The sequence below is a fragment of the Thamnophis sirtalis genome, unplaced genomic scaffold, assembly GCF_051295495.1.
Source record: "Thamnophis sirtalis isolate CommonGarterSnake01/CBP01778 unplaced genomic scaffold, rThaSir2_p1.2 scaffold_7, whole genome shotgun sequence".
Lineage (NCBI taxonomy): Eukaryota > Metazoa > Chordata > Lepidosauria > Squamata > Natricidae > Thamnophis > Thamnophis sirtalis.
The window spans coordinates 29,661,470-29,681,032 of record NW_028261387.1 but is presented as its reverse complement, the minus strand read 5'-3'; the positions used below and the strand labels follow the sequence as shown (position 1 = coordinate 29,681,032).

Genomic DNA, 19,563 nt, shown 5'->3' with positions numbered 1-19,563 from the left:
TTTCTTTTTGATGCAGTGCCATCCTTTCAATTAATAAACACTACCACTCTAGTTTAAAGACAAATCTTTGTTTTCACTTCTTTCCAGCTACCAACAAGCATTCAGAGAGCACCTGCATAAACAACCCATGTTCTTCTCTATAAACAAGCTGAAGTCTTTGAAGTGCAATGTCAAAATGATCAAAGGGAAAAAAGAAAAAGCAATGTTTCCAAGTCTCAATCTCAAACCTCCAAGTGACAGTGTAACTTCTTTTCCCTCTAAGATTACTACCCTCTTTATATTCCTTTTATATCTTATTTATTTTTCAGGCTTAGAAGAAACAAAATTCTTAAATGAAACAAAATAAAAAGAAAAAATCCATCCCAACCAGTATTGTAAAAATAAAGGAAAATATTTAATCCATAGGTTTAAAAAAGAAACAGAAGAAGAAAATCCGATACTTTCACTTTAAAAAATAAAAAATGTTCACAAAACTTCCATCGATAGAAAAATAAAAAATAAAAAAATATAACACACTGTCCAACAATGCTTTGTTTCGCCGCTTATTTCATTTTCTTCACTAGTTTAATTTAATTTCAATCTTTTTTGGGCAGTCTTTTATAAAAATAAGATTTCCTCACCAGATGGACACACTTTCTCTTTCCGCTTTCCTCCCGTTGCGGAGCTGTCCCAACTTCAGCAGCTTGAGGCTATGCTTTTTGTTGCTGGCTAGAAGAGATTCTCTTGGATCAATCAGGGACTTTGCGATGTCCCTGAGATCAGCAAGACATACTCTTCCCTGTCACCATCTCTTCGGGATGGTTTAGGTCCAGCGGCAAAAGTGTCGACTGCGATCTCGGAGAACCGAGATTGCAGGTCATACCATCGCAATGTCAGCTCTTTTTCCGGATTAAAACAGTTTTGATCTTGGATTCTGATTGACTTGATTTTGTTTTCAGAATGGGACTGGTATATGAGGATCCTTGGCCATCACATTTCAAAAAAGGTGGCATGTTGTTAGAATTTTGAAGCTGATATAATTAAATTTAACATAAATCAGTCACTAAGAGGTTTACCTCGGACATTTTATGATCTAAAGCAGTGCTTCTCAACCTTGGCCCACCAGAAGATGTGTGGATGTTAATCTCAAGAATTCCCCAGCCAGCTCTGCTGGTTGGGGGATTCTGGGAGTTGAAGTCCATGCATCTTCTGGTGACCAAGGTTGAGAAACACTGATTTAAAGAATGCTGCATGTGCCAGGGGTGGGTTTCCCCCCAACATTTTTTTTACTACCGCTTTGGTGGCTGTGGCTAGATGGGGGCATGTGACTGAGTGAGCATGGCCAAGTTGACATCACTCACACACAGTCACATGACTGTGAAAAACGGGCAGAAAAACGGCCTTTTTTTGTAAAGAGAGGGGCATTTTTCCCTTACCCCAGCCCTGCTAAAGCCTGTAGAGTGCTTTTGGAGGCTGGAGGAAGGCAGAAATGCCTCTGGTTTTGCAAAAAATGGCCCGTCTCTGGGACTTCTCTGGGACTGGCATGCGCACACCATTAAAAAAATAATACATTAATTTTTTTCAATGGAGATTATTCTGTGCATGTGCAGAAGAGAAAATAAAGATGGTGGCGCCCAAGATAGAACTGGTATGACACGTGTCTGGCTGAGTTACTACCTATTCGGCTGAACCAGTCCAAACCAGTAGGAACCCACCTCTGGCATGTGCTATACATTTTGTTTGTCACTGTTTCAGACTTGAAACTAAAATCTCCTTCAAACTGAACAATGATGACATTGACATGTCAATTTTGTTTTCTCAGCAGCATTTTGTAATTGGCTTTCCACTGTCTTCTTCTGGAATGTTTTGATCCCCCCGTTTTGTTCTCCATCCTAGAATTTCCTGGTTGGTTTTTCACAACGTAGTCCAATTCTGATCAGTTTTTTGAGCTCAGCCAAGATCAGCTAAGTTGCTGCTACATTCATCTTTGTATTTGGAATGCCCAATTTCACATCCATATGAATTATAACAAAAATAAAAGAAAATACAGAACTACCAAACCAGATTTGTGAATGTTTTAAGATACTTTTTTAAAGTGTTTTTCAGTCCATAGGACCACAAACACACATCTCTTAACCAAGTACTAGTTTGGTGCTGGAGAAGACTCCTGTGAGTCCCTTGGACTGCAAGGGGATCCAACCGGTCAATCCTAAAGGAGATCAATCTTGGCTGCTCTTTAGAAGGCCAGATCCTGAAGATAAAAACTCAAATACTTTAGCCACCTAATGAGAAGAAAGGACTCACTGGAGAAGAGTCTTATGCTGGGAAAGATTGAGGCCAAAAGAAGAAGGGGGTGACAGAGAATGAAGTGGCTGGATGGAGTCACTGAAGCAGTAGACATGAGTTTAAATGGACTCCAGAGGATGGTAGAGGACAGGAAGGCCTGGAGGAATATTGTCTATGGGGTCGCGATCAGAGGTGAGTTGCTCCCAGTTTAGCCCAGATTGGGCAAACTGGTAGTAGCAGGGTGGGAGGCTCTGCCCACCCACCCAGACTCTTCTGTGCACGCACAGAAGCTTCTGTGCATGTGCAGAAGCGTTGCACGTTAGTGCACAAGTGTGACTGAACCAGTAGTAAAAAAATTGGCAACCTACCACTGGTCGCAATGGGTCGGACATGACTTCACAACTAACAACAAGTTTGTTGACATAGAAGAAAGGGCTAACTTTTAAATGTTTAATTAGTTATTTATAAATGAAAATTTATGAATTTATTTATAAATAAATAGATTTTCTTTCCCATTGGAGAAAAAAGCTTTCTTTGACTATGATAAAAAGCCTCCCACTTATTTCCCTGGAATGGACTAAACCCCAGGGAGATCAAACTAAGCCTATCTCAGAAACACTAAGAGGTCCTGTTTGTGAGTTCTTAATATTTGTAGAAGATGGATTATGTGTCATTTTCACAAGTATTTCACAAATAAAATCCAAAAGAGGCAGAGAAAATGGCACAATTGTTTTAAACACACAATGTTTTCCAATGTTCGGCTCCAATTAAAGCAACTGAAAAAATTACAGCAAGGAAGAGTCTATCGAAATCAGAATTGCAACACGTTCAGGAGTTGTATCTTCAACACTTATTAAAAGAACAAAGTATAAATTCAAAAGGAACAACAAAAATAGCTTGACATTATCAGCCGAATAAAAGAATCTTGTAAATCTGCTGCCATCCACTAGGCAGAAAAATATGCCTGAAAAAAAAAGATATGCAGACGACATGCTGTGTGAAGATTGCTTTTACTGAACAGTGCTTAATATTCATAATGTTATTTTAGGTTAATTCCAGTGGCGGGTTGCAAGAGGTACGCCCTGGTACGGGTGTACCGGTGCCTGCCTAAAGCACAGGGTACCATTCCGGTACGGTGCTCCAGAGAGCCCAACCACCCGCCTTCGTTCCTTACCTGTATTTGAAGGAAATGGGCGATCTGCGCACTCACACACAGTGTACAGTGGCTGCGCAATGCTCTGCCGAGCAGCTAGAGCATTGCAGAGGTGTCATGGAGCGTCGCAGAGATGCCGTGGAGCATCGCAGGAGGTAAAGATGCATGCGAGTGCTGCATGTTCATATGGTGGCTGCTGGGCCCCGTTGCATCATACCAGTTGCAATGGGATCCAGAAACCACCACTGGTCAATTCTATTAGCATACTTTATAAGTTCTCATTTTCTTACTTAGTTTTCTTCTGAGTTGCTGATATTCTGGGACCTCTTTTAATGGGGTATTTCTAGCCCTTTACACCTTCCTTTATAAATGCTTAGTAAGACCACACCTGGAATACTGCATCTAGTTTTACTCCCTCCCAAGGATGGTCCAGCTATTCCACCTCTCAGCCTGGGGGGTGAAATTATATGCCCCTCAGAGAGGGTTCGCAATTTGGGAGTCCTCCTGGATCCACAGCTGACACTAGAACATCACTTCTCGGCTGTGACCAGGGGGGCCTTTGCCCAGGTTCGCCTGGTGCACCAATTGCGACCATATCTGGACCGGGAGGCCCTTCGGATGGTCACTCACGGCCTCGTCACCTCAAGACTGGATTACTGTAAGACGGTCTACATGGGGCTGCCCTTGAAGAGTGTTTGAAGACTTCAGTTAGTCCAGAATGCAGCCACGCGAGCGATAGTGGGCGTACCTAGTTACAGCCACGTTACACCTATCCTCCGCCAGCTGCACTGGCTTCCCATTGGTCTCCGGACTTGCTTCAAAGTGCTAGTCATTACTTTTAAAGCCCTACATGGTATCGGACCTGGCTACCTGAGAGACCGCCTCCTGCCAGTTACCTCCCAGAGACCTATAAGATTGCACAGACTAGGCCTCCTCCGGATTCCATCTGCCGGCCAATGTTGGCTGGTAACTCTCCCAGGGAGGGCCTTCTCTGTAGCTGCTCCGGCCCTATGGAACGATCTTCCTGTGGAGATCTGGACCCTTACTACCCTTCCGGCATTCCGCAAAGCGACTAAGACCTGGCTGTTCCGGCAGGCCTGGGGCTGTTGATTTATCCAGCCTCATCCTAAGTTATGAATGCTGTGGAATTTTTAATGTTGTTTTTTTATTTTTTGTATGTCCCCCCTTCCTTTTTTACCTGTAAGCCGCCCTGAGTCTCTTGAGAGTGGGCGGCATACAAACCAATTAAATAAATAAATAAATACAATCACTTTACAAAAAAGATGAGACTTTGGGAAAAGTGCAGAGAAGAGCAATTAAGATGATTAAAGGCCTGGAGATTAAAACATGAAGAAACAGTTGCAGGAATTGGGTATGGTTAGTCAAGAGAAAAGAAGGAATAGAGATGACATGATAACAACATCCCAGTATTTGAGGAGTTGACACACAGACGAGGGAGTCAAGTTATTTTTCAAAGCACGAGAGATCAGGACAAGAAACAATGGATGGAAACTAATCAAGGATAGAAGCAACCTGGAATGAAGGAGAAACTTCCAAACAGTGAGGACAATTAACTGGTGGAAGTGCTTGCTGTGGATCCTTCATCACTGGAAGTATTTAAGAAGAGACAGGACAGCCACTTGTCTAAAATGGTATAGGGTCATGATGGCGAACCTATGGCACATGCGTCAGAGGTGGCATGCAGAGCCCTTTCTGCTGCAATGTGTGCTATTGCCCCGGGTCAGATCTGGCATTCCTTTCAAGAGCTTCTGTTTCCCTCCTCCATATCTGTGCAGTCTATGCATGCAGGCATGTCAGCATGCACACACATGTTGGGGCATGCATGCATTCATGTACGCACCCCTTTCAGTTTGGGCATGGCTGCACGCGGGGTTTGGGCACTTGGTGTCTAAAAGGTTTGCCATCCCTGGTATAGGGTCTCCTACTTGGACTATAAGACCTCCAATGTCCCTTCCTTTCTCAGATCAGCTGGCATATCAGAAACCAGAAACCAACATCCAGAATGCCAAGCCAAAATGAACGAGACAGCTGAGAATCTTTAGAGTTATAGTCTCAGGACCAGGGGTGGGTTCCTGCCAGTTCTAACCTCTTCTATAGAAGAAGTTCCACAAATCTACAGTGCCGTTTAGAACTGGTTCCAGCTCCCTCCCCCTGCCCATCCGTATATCATCAAGATGAAGAACAAGAGGAGGAATTCTGGGAGTTGAAGTGTACAAGTCTTAAAGCTGTCAAGTTTTTTTTCTAAAGGGTTAGGGGTGCAAGGGTCTTGTAACTTGACAGTTTTAAGACTTGCACACTTCAATGCCAGAGTTCCTGAGCCAACATTTTAATTGCTAAGAAAGAACGTTGTTAAGTGAGTTTCACCACATTTTTACAGGTTGGCTACGCCCACCCAGTCACATGGCCGACAAGCCACTCCCACAAAGCAGGCCACACCTACAGAAGAGGTTCTAAAAAATTTTGAAACCCTCAGGACATTTGGGAGGATGACTTTCCATAGACATTGGGCCTTCAGGTTTTTTCAACAGTAATATCTGTATATTATTTACATTTTCAGCTATTTACTTCTGTTCCTCCTGAGCCCATTTTGCTTAATTCTTCTATTTTACCTTACACACACATTCTCTTCTTCTATAATACTTGGTGTTCTAAATTTGACCATTTATGCTTAAAAAAGTGTTTTTAATGTTTTTCTATCCAGTAGTTAAGCATGAATATACAACATTTAAGTCAAAGCAGACATTGAAACTATATAAAAACTTAAAGTAGAGTACCAGTGACATGGCCCTTTCAAATAAACTTTAACACATTGAGTCAATGGATCCTAAGTTCTCCTACAAAATTTGTGGTTTGGCCATACACAAAAGATGAGACAAAACTATACCTAAAAGGTATATATTTACATCCTATGTTTAGGAGTCCCCATGGTGTTTCTTAGGGGGGACTGAAAGGAGAAACATTTTCAGGATAATTTTCAGAGGGAAAAATATCGTATTTCACTACAGTTCATAACATTTTTCTCTTTCCTCCAGTATCTGAGCTTTTCCTCTGGTGCTTAAGGTTTAATAAATTACAAACTGTCAAATGTCTGAAGTTGTGCATTTGTTATTTTCCTCCAGTCCCATCTCAACAGCATGTGTTCCATCAGCTGGGCTTCACAAATGATACCTCTGTAAATATTTACAGCAAATAGTAAGATCCAGATTTAGAGTAATAGTTATGCATACATGATCACATAAACAGGATGGTCACTCTTGCTGGAGGAGAATGAATTGCAAGAACAGAGGCAAAGGACAAAGTCCATAATTCCTAATGATGATCATAAGCGTGAAGTAGTTTGTATTAAGCCTCTTGATTTTATGTGCCAATTAAGAGTGGTGGCTCCTTGCAAACTTTGAAATATCCTGAATTTTCCCTTATTCGGATGTGAATATATCTTTACGAAAGGCTAAATCTCAACTGAGACAGCACAAAAATGATTGAATTGTGATACAAACTTGTAATTAATTTGAACCAACTGTGGTCCATGGTAATTTTTGTGAACATTGGTAGCTTTAAATGTTATGGTAACATTGCCTCTTCACAGTAATCATAACATGTAATAAAGCTGAGACCTGCAGTATGTAATGTTGATTGTACATAGTTTGGTCATCATATGCAATTGTGAGATAAGAATTCAAATAAATTGATAATGTCCTCCATAAGGAAGCCAACCACTATAGTACCAGTGGAGTTGCTATTTATTCACTTTGTATAATTGTATAGTCAACTAAAACAGTCTTTAGCAGATGTCTTTATACAGAAGAAAAAAAATGTAAAGTATAATTAATTTAATTAATTTAACTTAGGATGAATGTTTATCTCCTTTTTCTATGTAAAATTAAAAATCCACATCCTTGCCCTTTTTTTCAGTAATACTTAAGCTAGATCTTCTTGACATCAATGTTTTATCTAAGTTATGTATGTACCTGAAACTAATATTATCAATGAAGAGAACTGGTGAGTCGGTCCTGCTTGAATAAGCTGTTTCTATATATGGATTCCACCCTGCAAATGGAGCAAAGTGGTTGTATACTTACCAACTGACCCTTGCAAATAAGTTTCCTCCCATTTTCTGAAATTCAACAGGAGTGAGTTAACCTAGTCCAGAGTGAGGTCATTTGCAAGGAAAAAAGAAGAAAGGAACCTAGGAAGGGCTGGTCACTTAACCCCTTCCTCTTATTCCTTCCTTGAAATTCTTCCAACTCCAATTAATTACTCTTCTGTTGATATTTCTGAATCTGAAACCAATATTCAAAATGTTCCACCATGTTTGATTATTCTCACATGGGTATTCCTGCCAGGAGAAATAGATCAATGAATCAAGAATCCCCTTCTTTAGTTTACATGTAAATTGAGCTTTCTGGCTTATTTTTTTTCCTAACTACAACTTCTTTTTGGTTTCTGATTCTTCCTCTTTGGGCTAAACAAATCTAGATGTAAATATTCTCAGTCTATTTTAAACTATAGTACTTACCCACAACACTTGGTTCATTAAAAATGCCCCAAAGGTAGCCATTAGTAATGCCTAAAGTTTAGTTGCATGGCTAGTTTAAATTGTTCCAAACATTTTAATTCTTTTATTTTTAAACGATGAGACATATAAACTGGTACTAAGAAGTGAATGTGTGCAGAGCATATGCCAACATTTTGACCGGGGAGACAGTCTTCCCAAGTGTAACTTTGTTTCCATTCTGTGAAGAGAGGAGAAGAAAGGATATTTGATTTGGATTTAGGGAGATTTCTGACATAATAACATGAACAAATGAAGACAGATGAAAAGTGGAGTGAGAATTAGCCTCTGCCTCTTAGAAAACGAACCCATGCCAATGTTTGCATCATTACACATGGCATTCATTTCCCACTTGTAACTAATTGGGAATGATTCTCTTTCCATTTTCTGATATTTTCTTTTTAAAAAGCTTTTGTATTGTCTTGATACACATGAAATGAAGATGCCAGACTACTACTACTATTGTTACTATTGCAACATGGCCAAAGTCATAACAAGAAAGCACTCCTGATTGTTGTAATAAACTATAAAATAAAAATCAAACATGTTGGGAAAGTTGCATCTGTCAAAATAGTATCTTTCATACTTGACCCTTAAATGTGAAACCTTTATTACAATGTGTAATCTTACTGTAGTCAAAGTTGCAGTTGGGTTGTTTTTTGGTCATACCACAGTTCCTGAAAATCATTTTAAATATGTATTTTTTAGGATCTTTTTGAAATAAGTGTCAGTTGTGTTCTTTTTATGAATTTCTCAAGTATTTCCCAAAGTTTAACAGGTAAAAATGTATATGTTTATTTAATCAGTGGTCTATTGCTCATATTTGTCCCAAAACAGTTTCCCAAATAACATTCCATACCTATAAGATTCAACTTTGTCTGTAGCTAGCTATTTGAGAAAGAAATCTGGATAAAGTATAGGACAGTGATGGCAAAACTTTTGGACACCAAGTGCTCAAACTGTGTGTGCACGTATGCACAAACTGAAAGGTGTGTGTGCACACGCATGTGTGGATATGTGTGAACATGTGAACATGCATGGACATATGGCCATGCACAAACATGCACGCATGCATGCACGCACACATGCATGCACATACATGACCATGTGCATATGCACACATGCATGAACATCATGCACGCATGCACAACAGAGACCCAAAGACCATGTGGCTGGTGGGAGGCGGGGCATCCCAACAGTGGCAGCGCAGAAAGAGAGAAGATCTTTTTCTTTCATGATTCATCATTTTCAGGGAAACAGAAGCTCATGAAAGAAACACCACAGAGATCTGACCTGGGACGAAGGCGCACATGACAGCAGAGAGGGCTCTGACATGCATGCCATAGGTTCCCCATCAGGGGTATAGGACATCCATATGAGATTCAAAGAGCTGAGTGGAAACCAATGGCTTGGGCCTTTGAAACATTAGCTGGTAAAATTTGCAGTACCCATATATCATATAAGACAGAGATGTTCTCCAAGTCTGCAGCCATATTCTATAAACTTTTAAAATAAAACAAAACAAATGGTTTTACTGTACAAGAAACAATGTTTAGATATTTCACTCTTTATATTTGCTTCTATCATAAGCTTCCTCCATCTTTTTGAACCATTGCATGCATTTGGAATTTTGAAAACATATTCTCCAAGGCTTGCCATAGTGATTGCGGTCCACCCATATCCAAAAGGCAAACAAACATTGGGTTGCAGCTCTCCGCTATTTATTTTGCAAGAATTCATCTGGGATCCTTGCTTAGTGACCACAATTGAGACCAGTGACTTGGTCATTCAGTGAAGCAATTGCTAAGTGAAACCATGGCTGTGCTTATAATCTTGTTTCAACTTTTGTTTGCTGAATAGACCTGAAATGGTTGTAAATGCAGGTATTAGTCACAGAGTTACTTTTCATTAGTATTATAATTGAGCAGTTTCTGAATGAAACTGTTCCTAAGAAAAGGATCTATTTGCATAGGGCTCAGATCCATTGCTTGAAATGTGTCTGATGCTTTGCTAGTTTCTTATTCATTATTTAAATTGAAATAGTAAACATATAGTACATGTACATCAAGAACTTTGAAGATACCAAGGAACATATTAGTCATCCTAAAGGCACAAGAAAGAAAACACTTTCAATGGTATTCCGTAAGACGCATTCCAAATAAGCAAGGGAATATTTTTCTTCACTCTAGAGGTGCCATAGAGTTACACCCAAATGATGAATATTGCATTTGATTTGCAGGGAACTTCCCTGATGAGAAAAGTAATGGCAAAATAATTTGACACATTGCTCATCAGATACTCAGATCTCAAAATTGCAAAAATATCTTTTAAATACCAATACATAAGGATTCTAACAGGCATCTAGCAGATTCTAGCTCAGTTTCAGAAAACAGTCTAGGGCAGGGGTCTCCAATCTTGGCAACTTTAAGCCTGGCAGACTTCACCTCCCAGAATTCCCCAGCTGCCAGGCTTAAAGTCTGCCAGGCTTAAAGTTGCCAAGGTTGGAGACCCCAGGCTCAGGAAACCTCAGAAAGCTGGATAATTTGTCGTTTAATATATTTGGAAACCACCAGGAGGCACTGCTATGAGCTCTCCTCACCCTTGTACACATGTACAACAGACAATATGTTTCTCTTAATCGTTCTCTCTGCTTATGTTAAAATGATCCATGAGCCCAAGATTTCCAAATCTCTTGTTTCCATTTAATATTTTATTTAAATAAATAGCATAGAGCAATTGAGAAGATGAATAAGATAAGAATGTTAAGCCTTTCGTATTTTTAACACCCTGCAGTCCTCTGGCAAGGCCAACTGAATATAGATAGTCCTCGACTTACAACAGTTTGCTTAGTGACCATTCAAAGTTACAACAGCAGTGAAAAAAGTGATTTATGACCATTTTCCACTATCACATTTCCAGCATCCTCATGATCATATGATCAAAATTCAGATGCTTTGCAACTGCTTCATACTTATCACCATTGCTGTGTCCCAAGGTCACACAATCATCTTCTGTCAAGCAAAGCTAGGCAAACCTCACTTAACGAATGTGTCACTTAGCAGCAGAAATTTTGAGCTCAATTGTGGTCGTAAGTCGAGGACTTCCTGTATTCTATCTGTTCCATTCTTTAGGTTGAAAAAAACCCACAATATATTCAAGTCATACTAATACAGATAGTTCTCGACTTACGACCACAATTGAGCCCAAAATTTCTGTTGTTAAGTGTGACATGTGTTAAGTGAGTTTTACCCCATTTTATGATCTTTCTTGCCACAGATGTTCAGTAAATTACTGAGGTTGTTAAGTTAGTAACCTGGTTGTTAAGGGAATCTAGCTTCCCCATTGACTTTATACAATACAATAGCAGAGTTGAAAGGTACCTTGGAGGTCTTCTAGTCCAACCCCCTGTCTAGGCAGGAAACCCTATTCCATTCCAGACAAATGGCTATCCAACATTTTCTTAAAGACTTCCAGTGTTGGGGCATTCACAACTTCTGGAGGCAAGCTGTTCCACTGATTAATTGTTCTAACTGTCAAGAAATTTCTCCTCAGTTCTAAGTTGCTTCTCTTCTTTGCATGACAAAAGACGATCACGTGACCTTGGGACACAGCAAGTGTCATAAGTATGAACCAGTTGCCAAGCATCTGAATTTTGATCACAAGATCATGGGGAATACTTTTTCCAGTGCCGTTGTAACTTTGAATGGTCACTAAACAAACTGTTTTAAGTCGAGGACTATCTGTATTTCTCTAAGGTTACTAAAATTATTTTTTGCTGATTTGGGAAACTAGACCTCAGAATTCAAATGAGAAAGACCTGATGGACTACTTCTATTAAGATTGGCTATAATAACATCACCTTGCAAGTCTGGTTGTTTTTCATTTTTTTTTCATTTTCCCTTTATTTGTATGCTGCCCTTTTCCCTGGGGGGACGCAGGGCGGCTCACAGTTCAAAAAAGGGGGGGGGGGAGGACAAACACTTTTCCAACATGGAGACAATACAACATATTAAAAAGAAAACACAACAGTCACACAATTCGAGTGGGGTTAGAATCTTAACCCCAGGCCAGCCGGGACACCCAGATCTTTAGAGCGGCGCGGAAGGACTGGAGGGTGGTGAGGGTCCGGATCTCCACGGGGAGTTCATTCCAGAGGGTCGGAGCAGCCACCGAGAAGGCTCTCCTCCGGGTAGTTGCCAGTCTACACTGGCTGGATGATGGAATTCGGAGGAGGCCTAATCTATGCGATCGTATCGGTCTAGTGGAGGTAATTGGCAGTAGGCGGTCTCTCAAGTACCCAGGTCCAGTACCATGAAGGGCTTGAAGGTTGTGCTGAATTAGGGAGGCATCTGCCTGAATCTCTGCCTGAATATTAACCTTTTGTTCTGGACTTAAAACAAACATTTTGTGTTGTAACACTTCCTGAATGTTTTCCCCCAAAATCCTCTTCCTTTCTCTCTGCACTAGGTGGAATTTGAAGCTCATGTTAAAACCTGAAAAATGTCAAGCTGCTTTAACCGGCGGAGAGATGCTATGCAATTCTATACACATCAACACAGAATCATCTATCTATCTATCCGCCTACAATCTTTAAAAAGCTCAACATGATTGCTCTTTTTGGCTAGAAATTCTTCTTACCTCAGATATGAATCGCAGGGTTGACCCTAGCTAATTAAGGGCTATCTGGTGCAAGGGATATGATCTGTGATGGAATGTGAAGCTGAAGGAATTTGGGGGGGGGGGGAGTAACAGCACCATGGAGGCAGGAGACTTTTTCCAGACAGGAGTCCAAAACAAGAGACTGCACAATCCTGAACTGTATTGGGGACGGAGGAAGGGTTTCAGGGGCACCACACCATGTAAATTCTCAGAGCATATCAATTAGGTTAGAAAGTTATAGCTTTAGTCTGGCAAGATCCTATTAAGTGTAAGCAAATAAAGAGCTGGATTCAATTGGATCTCACTGTGTCCTCCTTGGGTTTAGGCCTGTCGCTGTCAGAATATCACATGACCTAATCTGATTGCCCAGTTTCGTCAGTGAGTACAAGTAATTTTAATAAAATGTTAGGGCAACCAACAACATTTTACACAGATAATATTTACAAAATAACTTAGTCATGGATCAAGTCATTTCCAAAAGAATAATAAAAGAAGAGCAGACCATGTAAAAATGTGTTAGATAAAAGCCACTTCAAATAGATGATTTTTAAATGCCTTTTTAAATATTATAACCAGGAGAAACTACTCCACATTGCTGGCCAGAGAATTCTGGGAGTTGAAGTCCACAAGTCTTAAAGTTGCCAAGATTGGAGACTCTGTTTTAAAGGACTCCTTTAAAAACATCCTTCATTTTTTTTTTTTTTACAAGATCATAGATTTTCCTTCTGCTTTGGCCCAAAGTCCTTTTTTTTAAAAAAAAAAAAATCCAGATAGTCTAGTGCACAGGTGTCAAACTCACCATGTACATTGCCATCACATCAGTGGTGGATTCAAATTTTTTACTACCGGTTCTGTGGGCGTGGCTTGGTGGGCGTGGTGTGGCTTGGTGGGCGTGGCTTGGTGGGCGTGGCAGGGGAAGGACAGTGTAAAATCTCCATTCCCTCACCACTCCTGGGGAAGGTTATTGCAAAATCCCCATTTCCTCCCGATCAGCTGGGACTTGGGAGGCAGAGAATAGTTGGGGCCAGTCAGAGGTGATATTTACTGTTTTTCCAAACTACTCAAAATTTCCACTAGCGGTTCTCCAGAACTGGTCAGAACCTGCTGAATACCACCTCTGTATCATGTGACATATTGCAATTTTCCTCTTCAGGGAGCTGGAGTGTGTGTGGTCTACAGGTGATGGATCCGGCCCGCAGGGCAGCAGTTTGACACCCCTGGTGGTGAGTGCTGATAAACTACCTTCCCCAAAGCAATAATGGCACCTCCTTCACTACTGTTGGAGAAATAATGTGTCTGCTTCATAGCCACAAAGCTTGGTTTTCAGACTAAATAAATGAAAAAAATTGAAAAAAAGAGAGAAAAGTCCCCAGTTAGCTTAACAACCTCTGCAATGAAGTGAAAGCATATGTGTTTTGGAGGAGGCGGAAAGGGTAACAAATTAATTTCTGGAAGAGTGTTTGGAAGCTGGAATAGCAAGCAAGAAAACCCTATATCATCTGCTTAGAGGCTGAACTTTAGAAAAGGATTAATGTGTTTTCTTATATGCGCAGGCATAAAGATTATCTTACCATTTTTTAACTTTGGGACTTTTTCTGTGCTTTATGGATTCACAGAATTACCAATAAAACACTTCTGGGAGATGTAAGGTAGACTTGAAGTTCAGCAACAACAGGCTCATTTTTTAATTAAAGGATCTGGGATTCTGGGTTTTGGGTTTTTTTAGGTCTACTTTGGTTGAAACAACTGGAGGTCCAAAACAGACCTCAATTGTTAAGTTGGGGCAGATAGAAGAGGCAGGACACTTATTCTTCAACTAACAAGTCTTTATTCAGTAGATCAGTACACCCAACAACTTGCCTGTCTGACAGCTTGGCCTTTTATAGGGAGGTGTCTGGCAGCTCAATCAATGAAATTCAATCATTTTCCCACCGTAATGGCGGACCTGAGTGAAGCCTTCGTACCTCTGCTTCACTCCCTTGTTAATATTCAACATCAATCTTCCCATCAAGACCTAAAGATCCACATATTTTCTTTAACTCTGTAGCCTTTTTCTCCATGCTGTGAAATAGACTCTAATCCACCTCCAATAGGGCTTTTGATTAGGAATGATGGGAGGTTTTCCCCCCAAAACATCTGGAGAACAGGAGGTTGGAAAAGGCTACCTTAAAGTATCAACCTGCCCTTAATCCAGGATGTCTAACAGTATTATCACAATATTATTGCTGTCTTGCCACATCTCTTAAGTACAAGCAAATAAAATAACTCATAGTGAGTGTGTCTACATGTGCCGATAGGAAATGAGGATGTAGATTCATATGGATGTAATTTTTTTTGTATTTAAGATTAAAAGTTCTCTCCAACTCAACAAAAATATATTCACAGTGCAGTACATTTAGACTGTTTATGCCTTTGCAAGTGAAGTTGTATATTTTATTTATAAAAGTTTCAGTCCCCCTTTTTCAATATTAAAAAACAATTCCAGAGCAGATATAAAATGATCTCCTAAAGTATGAATGAGCCACAATTTCAGCCTTGGGAGCCCACCCATATTGCCAGATTTGCTGCACATCTGCACACATATTTTACAGTCTTTCCTATGCATGACTGTCTACCATACATAAGTTACATATTGAGAAACTTGCAGATGCTTCTATTTTATTTCCTTCCCACTAATTTCCAGCAGGAATGCTAGAAGGAAGAGAAAAAGGACAACACATCCCTCTTCCATTAAACATCTTGCAGATCACTGGTTTCTTCCCATCTTCTTGAAGGAATGTTGCTAAGAAAAAGACTTCCCTTGCTCATTTCCAGTTATATTATTCAAGATTATTATGTTGGTTTTTTAAAAAAAATCTAATTTCACAGAAAACCAACTTTCTCCACTTGGGTTACACTCAACAGCTCACTAAGGACAACTAACAGTGGGGAAATGATGATCTGACCTCCACCACTTAGACAATCAAATGAGATAAGCAGTTCTAAGCTGAAAAATTTCAAATGACAATTAGCTGTTTTGTGTAGTGTAGCTTTTGTGTAGCTTGTTCCTGCCCTCTGTTGGCTGTCTGTTCTGACAGGTTCTTGAGAATCAGTAGCAGAAATTTTGAGTAGTTCAGAGAAACAGCAAATACCACCTCTGGCTGGCCCCAGAGTGGGGTGGGGAATGGAGATTTTGCAATATCCTTCCCCCAGGAGTAGGTAGGGAATGGGGATTTTGCAGTATCTTTCCCTTGGAGTGGGGAGGGAATGGAAATTTTGTAGTATCCTTCCTCTGCCACGCCCACCAAGCCACATCCACAGAACTGGTAGTAAAAAGAATTGAATTTCACCACTGCCCTGGGTATAATACAGCACCCTGTCCACTTTCCAGTTGTTCATCTAGCTAATGGATGCCATGTTGATGTCTCATTGTCTGAAGTTGTTGGTTTCTTTGCTGTCAGATCTGTGCAACACGACCAACAGATAGTTACAAAACAAAATATAGGCACTTTGGGTGCATTCAAATTCAATTTGGCTGTGGTAGTAAGTTAATGATAATTACTTTAGAGCAGGGCTGGCAAACTCGCAACCCTCGGGCCATATGCGTCACATGCTGGCCACACATACACCCAGTTTAGTGAAGGGGGAAAAAGTCACGATACCTTAGGTGACGCCACCATGATGACATAAGTTTGACACCTTTGCTTTAGAGTGTGTAAAGGAAATCCCCACACTTCCCAGTTGTTTGAAAACAAACAACAGCCTTCAGAGCTACTCATCACCCTGAGTTTCCCTGCAGCCAGTGGCTGAAGTTTAATCTGCTTTTTATTACCTATTCAGTTATGAAGAGAATGAGCTGAATTTGCACATTTGAAGGAAAACTATAGAAGCATTTTCCCCCTCTTGCTTTTTCCTTTGTTGTTTATCTCCTACACAGATTCTCAACATAGTAGAAATATTTCATCCTTTCTCTTCCTCCAGTCACAATCTTGAATGGGCCAGTGAGAAAGTAGAGTAAATTTGGATATGGCAGAAGATAGCACACAAGTGCCTATGTGCAATTCACCACACTGAAACCAAGAAGAGATGAAACTATGCCAGTTTCAGTAATAATGTTAATTTTTACCCTAGGCAAGAGAAAACCCCTTCCCATTAGTAGCATTCCTCTTCCTGTTAGTAGTGAATAAAAAGCATCTTGGTAAGTTATCCAAACTTCTACTAACCCAGACATAAAGATTAAGAGTTGAGGTGCATCTTGCATGACACTAAAACATTAACATTCAGAAGAACCCATGTATAAGACATAGCATAGAAAAGACTAAAGAGACAAGGCGTGTGACATTGATTCAAAGCTTTCTTCAATTAAGGATAATTCAAGAGTCTGTTTTAGACTTAAAGGCCAGGAGCAGAATGTTTATTTGTCCTGCCCTGTCCCTTTATTTTTCCACTATTCCATCCTAGGTCAATGTAATTTTCTTTCTCTCCACTGAAATCAGTAGCCAGCAAACAGAGCACAAGAAGAAACCCAAAATATTAAAACCATTCCAAGATTTATATTTTAATAGATTAAATTTAGTGTCATAAATAAATAAAAATAAATAAATATCTACATGTCCACTGTAGCAGTGGTGGGTTTCAATTTTTTTAGAACCTAGATTTGTGGAACCTCTTCTATAGAAGAGGTTAGAACTGGCAGGAATCCACCTGTGCACTGCAGTCATTACTGTTATCCACGCACCCTTCACATCCTACTTACCAATCAAAGCATTGCAAATATTTTTCTTCTTTAACAGCTTTTGATTAGGGGAGAATCAAGTAAAAAATAAATTGGAAGATTTTATTTGAATATGTACCATCAGATCAGAATCTACTAGAAGCGACCAGACAGACAATGTTTTTTCCCCCAAGAAAATTGAAAGAAATAGTCAAGATATATAATGGTGATCAACCGAAAGTGTCATTATCTTGTTTAATTTCTTGTAAAATTCTTGTATAATGCTTCAAAGGTTCACCTAAAAGTGCTACTAATGTTAATTGAAAGGATTGCATGAAAATTTCAATTCCCTGTTTAAAGGCTCCCTGTTCACTGATCATTATATAATTTAGGAAATTAGACAGCTAATGTAAAATGGTTAGTGGAGAGATGAACATCATGCAAATAACAGATTTTCTTTTGCATTATTAATTTAACAAGTCCTTTGAAGGGGTAGATCATATCTTTGCAATGAACAAGAAGCAACTGTATAAGAACTGTGAAGAAGCTAAGAGTCAGAATAATGAAGAGTTAAAGAGAAGAATGCATATTGTTCTCAAAGCTGTATAATATGTGCAGTGAATCTAAGAAAGAAAGCTTTCAAAGAAATGACAGCTGAAATACAAATTGGAAGATGAAAGAGTTATAAATTGAGATAAGCAGACAACATTATTTTGTTAACAGAAAGTAAAGAATTAGGAGACCTCATTATAAAAGTAAAAAATAGAAAATGAAAAATTAGGATTGAAGATAAAAAAAGAAGAAAAGTATAATATTGACATAAATGCTTAGTGAATCCATAGCTGATAGTCAAGAAATGAAGGTGCTTGCTTCGGCAGCACATATACTAAAATTGGAACGATACAGAGAAGATTAGCATGACCCCTGTGCAAGGAATACACGCAAATTCGTGAAGCGTTCCATATTTTTCCCTCAGTTATTTTTGTTAGGCATAATTACTGATTGTACAGTTGTAAAGACTAATCTGATATTGCATTTAATAACTGCAGCTAGTTTGTTGGTGGCGCAATACTGGAAGAAGGAAGATTTGCCTACTATTCAAGAATGGACATTGAAAGTAACAAACCTAGCCGAGATGGCCAAAATATCTGCATATCTTAAGTTTGTGTTTTTTTTTCAAAAATGTTTGATAAAAAAAAAAGAAGGTGGTAGGTTTGCTTTCTTGAGTTTGAGGATAGATGAAAATGGAGAAATAAACATGACATTAATCTTATGGAAGAGGACAGTGACAAATATACACAAACCCATAAACCATGGGGATATTTCTTTAACAACATAGGTCAAAAAAGTTAAAGCAATATTTTTTCTCCAATAGTGATGACTGTGAAACCTAGGTACTGAGAAAAAGGGAAGGGGAATAAAAGCCCTTTGGAGTCCCAAATATGCTTTTTCAAAAGGCAAAGAAAAACTTCTTTGTTTTTCCTTGAGGATGATTCTCTTCTCATCCAAGTAGCGTCTTCAAACTGGAGAATCTTCTTGGATGAGAAGTGAAACGTCTTCAAGGAAAAACAAAGAAAGTCCAGTTACCTTTTGAAAAAGCACCTTTGGGACATGACCTAAATGACTAAGAATCTCCATAGACCAGGGCTGAAACTCAACAAGTTCTGACAGGTTCTGGAGAACCAGTAGTGGAAATTTTGAGTAGTTTGGAGAACTGGCAAATACCACCTCTGGCTGGCCCCAGAATGAAGTGGGAATTGAGATTTTGCAGTATCCTTTCCTTGCCATGCTCACCAAGCCACACCCACAGAACCGGCAGTAAAAAAATTGAATTTTACCACTGCCATAGACATTTGCGCTTTGGAGATTATGAATGTGCAGGTGGTTATAAAGAATACCATGGATTACAATGTCCTGAATGAAATAAAGGGTCTTTTGAGGAGATGATTAGCAAATAGAAGCTCAAAAACTTTGGGCATGTGATACAAGTAGCTGATGACTACAAGAAATAACTATAGTTGACTCTTCAGGGAGCAGACTTCTGGTTTGAGGGGGCTTGCTGGTGGGAGCTGGTCGTTACAGCTCCAGAATCCTGGTCATGTTTATCTGTCGGATGAGCAATCCATCAGCCATCTGACAGCTTGTTTACCTTTTCTTCGGGTCAAGAAGATTAGGTGAGCTAATTGTGCCGGGCAACGTGCCAACTAACTCTCGCAGATC

At 39.6% G+C, this 19,563-nt stretch overlaps 1 non-coding gene across 1 annotated transcript; it reads left to right on the top strand.

The window, feature by feature from the left end:
- Positions 1-18,205: 18,205 nt before the first annotated feature.
- On the top strand, positions 18,206-18,312 carry LOC148044584 (U6 spliceosomal RNA). Its single transcript, XR_015697420.1, has one exon. It is a non-coding gene; the product is annotated as a U6 spliceosomal RNA (small nuclear RNA).
- The last annotated feature ends 1,251 nt before the right edge of the window (positions 18,313-19,563 follow it).